This window comes from Pholcus phalangioides, unplaced genomic scaffold (genome assembly GCF_987345545.1).
Source record: "Pholcus phalangioides strain wild (caught in Gottingen) unplaced genomic scaffold, Ppha-v1.0 ptg000040l_1, whole genome shotgun sequence".
In the NCBI taxonomy this organism is placed as follows: domain Eukaryota; kingdom Metazoa; phylum Arthropoda; class Arachnida; order Araneae; family Pholcidae; genus Pholcus; species Pholcus phalangioides.
In genome coordinates, this window is record NW_028301626.1 from 6,934,456 (window position 1) to 6,940,455 (window position 6,000).

Here is a 6,000-nt window from a genome sequence, read left to right on the forward strand (position 1 = left end):
ATTTTTTACACATAATAAGCCTGGCCCTGGACCTTCCAAAGTTTTAGACCACTGTCAGTGTTCATTGAAAGGGGGGGGGGGGCGGCAAGAGTGGTTCTCAACCCAAGGCTGCATGGCTTCTCTTGTGGTCCTGGGATATTCTAGGGGGGGGGGGCATGGGTAAAAATCAAGTGCGTGGGAACCATAATGGTCGTTATTTAAGGGGCCACAAAGAGTTGTGAAAACGATTCGGATGTGAAGAAGAAAAACTTTTCAGTGAAATATGGTGGAAAAAAAAAGAAGCTTCTTTTTTAGAATAAGTAAGAACCAGGGCCATCTTATCACATGGGTTCGTCATGAGTATTACATGATGACATCTGGTGCTATTATTTTCGACAGTAAGTACATAAATACATAAGTTGCTACTTCCAGCTGAGTGCGGGAGCCCCCACACACGTGGCTTCCCCCCCCCCCCCACAAGGGTAGGACTGGCAGGACTCCAGACCAGGGGGGGGGGGAAGAATCACATTATTTTCGTTTTTTCACCTATAAATTCATTACAGAAGAGGCCCGTCAAAGATCTCAGCCTAAGCTGGCTCTAGGATGTCCCTCCAGCTATTATCCTTGAACGATCAATTTGTCCAAGGCCCCATGATGTTGAGATGGCCATGAATAGAATGGGACAAACTCACCAAATTCCAGCCGTGGAGTCCTGAGACGGATCTCCTTAAAGTAAATTTATTCATTATATAAATTCCACTAAAAATATTATTTCAATAAGTAGTGTCTCGCTCTTGGTTGAGTGAGGGGATGGAGGTAAGATAGGGGCCACGAGAGGAAAATCGGGTCCTGGGGGGCACGGGCGAAAAAACGTTATAATGTGAAGTAAAAAACTTGGACTCAAAGGGCCAGAGCACACCGATTATTAACCACGGCCATTAATTACTAATTCTAAAATAATTTCGTTCCAAATATCTCGGGGTCGCTTTCATTCTCATTACCATCCCAAAGAGCCGCGGCACAACGTTTGGGAATCACTATCGAAGCGAGATTTCAAGTCGTCCTTCGTGAGGGACAGAAAAATGTCCTCACACCATCTTTATTAGTTCTTGACTCGTGGGAAAAAAATAGAAGAGCCTCGGCTGTTTCTCGCGCGCGGCTTAACAAAAACAAACGCCAGCTAAAATTAGCTCAGCTGATCCTGAAACCCTCCCGCCACCGTTTCTTTTTACTTGTTATTACTCTTCACGCTCAGCGCTGCGCAACCAAAACATCCTCTCGAAATCTGTCTCTACTTAGTTAGATGCGACTACATGTACAACCTATCCAACTTTTGCACTGGTCCAAAATCCACTTATATATATTTATACAGGGTGTCCTGTAAGTGTTAGCACTGCCTTTATCTCATCAACCGTCCGTCGTAGAGGTACGATTACAATTTAAAAAATGCTCAACAGGCGTTCAAAAATTAGCCTGCACCAGTTTTGAGAGAGAAAATACAGTGTGTAAAAAAATCTAAATGTTCATACGGTTTACCCTGTGCTATAACTTCCAATTAGAAAGTTGCTGCCCAGTCTCTCCTGATGCCGACTGAAAATTCCTTGTTTCTAAGTGCAATATTCACAGAGATATTCGAAAATTGGCGGAAATTCGGGAAAGAATAACTGTAAATGCGGAATTAACGCTATTATTTGCAAAATTTCCTCCGTTTATCGAATTCGAATATCTTAACGAATATTGCGCTAGGAAATATGACATTTTTTTTTTTTTTTGGCATCAGGAGAGACAGGGCAGCAACTTTCTAAATGGAAGTTATAGCACAGGGGAAACCATATAAACATTTAGATTTTTTTTATTTTGTTACACACTGTATTTTCTCTCTCAAAACTGGCGCAGGCTAATTTTTGAACGCCTGTTGAGCATTTTTTAAATTGTAATCGTACCTCTACGACGGACGGTTGATGAGATAAAGACCGTGCTAGCACTTACAGGACACCCAGTATATATACCAGTGTTTCTCAATTTTTTTCAGCCCAAGGGCCCCACATTTTCTTTTCGTTTCCCCCTTCTGTCTTACTCAGCCCCACTCTCATCCAAGAACGAGATCCTTTCTACTTGTCGAATTGAGTTTAATCAATACTGAATTCATAATGAAAAAAAATTATCTTGAACCCTGGGCCAGGCACGGATCCAGAAGTGGATGATCATTCATTCCTCCCACGAGCCGAATTATAAAGGGAGAATTATACTGGACGATCTACACACCACAGACCATGAACCTACACAATTATTCTTATATGCTCTGCCCGCGGGCCAAATGCAGCTCTTGGATTCATCTGATGTGACCTGCGACCTCAAAGCTAATTTTATAAAAATGAACTAAGTGGTAAATTTTTACAGATGATCAAGCGACCCGCGTGCAGTTCCACATTACTTAAGTGGTCCGCGGCACATTTCTAGCTCACTCGAGTGACTCACGGCATAATTCCAGAGCACTTAAGTAGCCCGTGGTGCAAATCCTCATCGCACAAGTTACCCGGGGCATAGTTCGTTCAAATCACCTAAGTGACCTGCGGCTCAGTTACAGATCAGTTAAGTGACCCACGACGTATTAACGGGTTGAACATGTATGGTCTAAGCCAAGTGAGCTCAACCTTTAGGAAAGTGTGGACCACGTCATTGGTTTGAAAAGGTGTCGCAGGCCACTTAAGTGATCGGGAGCACGAGCCGCAGGTCATTTACGCGATCTGTAAATGTGCGGCCTATCACGTAAGTGATCTTGAACTGTGTTGCGGGTAACATAAGTGATGTGGAACTACACAGAGGCCAGCTTAAATGCCAGCGTTGAAACTGTACCGCAAGTTACTTAAGTGACCCGCGTTGAGAACACGTTTTTGATAATGAAGTGGCCTGCGACACGTTTTCAAACCAATGATGTAGCCCACATACTTAAAGTTGATCACCTTTGCAATAAATCGACCCTCCCGACACATCACCCTGGGTCTGCACCTACCCTGGGCTCATGACCTGGGTGGAACCATTCTTATTTTTTGTTTTTTCATGCTATAAATTCACTTGAAGGGCCCGCAAAAGATCTCAGTCTAGAGCCCTGCTCCAGAATGTGGAGACGGGGAGGGGGGCATGTCTGGGCTAGAGTTCGGTGAACTTCTTTCTTGTGGGGGTTTTATGCATGGCCGTCTCAACATCATGGGTCCCTGGGCAAAATAGTGTTCTGGAAGTGGAAGTACAGCATACATATTTACTTACTTAGTTTTAAAAATCACAGTACCACATCTCATACTCAGGGTCATACTCGCAAGAGGCCCTGTGGGCTGAGATGGCCCTGGTTCTATGGACAGCTGTGCTGAATTCGGAAAATAGTCACATTTTTTTTCACCATATTTCACATATTCACATTTGAAAGCTTTATTTCTTCACATCCAAATAACAGTTTTCTGTGCCCCCCCCCCTTCAACATCCTGTCATGGCTCCCCTTCCTCTTAATTTTTATCCGTGGCCCCCTTAGGACATCCAGCACCGCTAGGGAGGAACCATATGGCCCCAGGTAGGGAACCAGTGTCGTACACCACATTCCCAAACGATATCCGCGGAATTTTAGGGTGTATTGAGCATGGGCGTGGGAAGTGTCTTGTATTTGTGGGTGGTCAGCGTGAACTTTATGCAGGAAAATTTTCATTTGTGGAGGCGCTTAAAGTTGTTCTACAAAATACGAGCAGCCCCCGGCTCCGACGCCGGTATTGAGAGATTTGAGACCGATCAGCAGAATAGAAATTTGTGTGATCACCAAAAGAAGCGGAAATTGACATGTTGTGTATTTGAATTTTGCATCGGCCTATGATGGGTGTTTCGGGAAGGCTGTGTTTACCCACGGGCACCGACTTTTCAGAGGGGGAAAAAAAAGAAATAGGCTGGTGGTGGTGTTATTAGGAGTGCACACAGCTGCTGCCTGCCTACTAAAAACGCTGCTCCGTCTGGACTGGAATGTCGCAGTTTCGTTTCTTGCGAAATTCTTGTTGCGTTACTTATACACTGATAACAACCCCAGAGGTTAAAGTCGAGGTTGTTTTCCTCTCTATTTGTTTCTGACACACGTTTCTAGAACTTTCTGTGTGTCTTTCTCTCCATTTCTTCTCCGTATTTCAACTTTCTTTCCATCCAATTAAACAATGGAACGCAACAACAATGCACACAGCATGCAACTAGGTTCGCCCTTACTAGATGCGGTGCTCGTTGCGCCTCAACAACTTCGGGGCACAAAAATATTTAGGAATCCCCCCTCCTTTTTACAAACCCACAAAATATTTGTGGGTAAGGGGAATCGGGCATTCATTATTTCAGAATGTACAGGAATGCTGGGAAATTCCCATGCAACATTTTTAAACATAGTTAAATGTAAATTTAATCCAAAAAAATGATGCAAATTTCAGCTCATAATTTGAAACTAATGAGAGGATCCAGTTCTCTCCTAAAATTAATGAAAATTTTAGACCTGTTGAATTGAAAATAATTGAAAGAGAGATTGATGCAAATTAAGAATCAATGGAGGTAAAAAATCCCAGAATTGATGAAAATACAGAATTTATTCAAGAAATTGAAAGCCTCGAGTGGGGGACCTCACAAAACGCTGGTCCCGGAGCAACAATCCCTAAAGAAGCGAGGGTGGGGGCAACAGAGATCGAAATAAAGCAATTTATACAGTAAAGCGTGTCTGAAATGTGTGTTGTGAACCTTACAAATAAAGTTTGACCTAACACACAATAAACATTACACATGCTGTGTAATGCTTGTTGTGTTTAGTGTGTCGCCATCTGCCATCTATTTTTTTAACTTTAAGTAAAGTGTAATGATTGAATAATTGAATCGTTGTGGGCCTTTTCATTCTGTGGTGAGTCTTTTTAATTAAGAGATCGGCTCGCATTCGCTCCTCGGAATTAGGAACCACTGGAAACCAACTTCAGCCGACCACCACTGTGGCGATAGTGGGGGGTTCGATGCGGGGTCCGGGTCTCACGATGCGAGTCTGTCCAACACCTTCTAAAGCAGAAAAGCTCTAGCTAAAGATGGCGTTGGTCTGTCACTATGACCACACTCAACGACCGAAGCGGCATGAAGCAGTGAAAACTCTATAAAACAGAAAGCTCTATGAAAATGACTTCTCCAACGTGCAAGAGATCTCGTATTCAAGTTTCGCTTTAGCGGATACTATTATAAAGGCAAAGAAAAGAAGAGAAAATTCTCCACCATTCTCGCGAGATCCCATTCTTTCTTTGTACAAATTTCACTTTGAGCCATGACGCAACATCCCCACAGATCTTATCTATAGTATAGCCATTATAATAAGGTAGGCCTAAGCATTCGCAATTTTGTACATTTCTGTAGCGATGCGCAATGTTATCCTACCCTAGCCTCTCTACATTTCTTCATATTCTTCCTTTTTTATTTATTTTTTTTAGTCATTTTTTTGGCGTTTTTTCGAAATAACTGCCAGAGCCGCAACTAGATGCTTCGTCATCCGAGGCAAGTGCTCATTTTGGCGCCCCTTGTAATGTTGAAGGATAGGTTTGAGAATAAAATTTGCGTCCTCTCTGGTCCAGCTCCCGGGGCACGAGATTCCTCCTGCTCCCCCCCCCCCCCTAGTTGCGGCCCTGATAACTGCGAAATATCAAGTCCAAAAAATCTTTATCAAGTCTCCTTAGGCACGGCCTCCTATATAACCTATCTAGGTGGTTATCTAGGTGGTCGTGCCTTAGGGCGGTATTCACCGACATGGTTTAAGCTATAGTCACAATTTGTTATAAGAGATCGATGCGGATTGGTTAAATTCAGGGTTTTAACCAATCAATGTTGATCTCTTATCCGAAAATTGTAACTACAGGTTTAAACCATGTCGGTGAATACGGCCCTTAATCTATTGCATGCCGTCACCTAGTAAGCGGAGCTGTCACCAAACTCGCCTAGTTTGTCACCAATTCAGTGAGATTTTATGGAGTTTACGTTAGC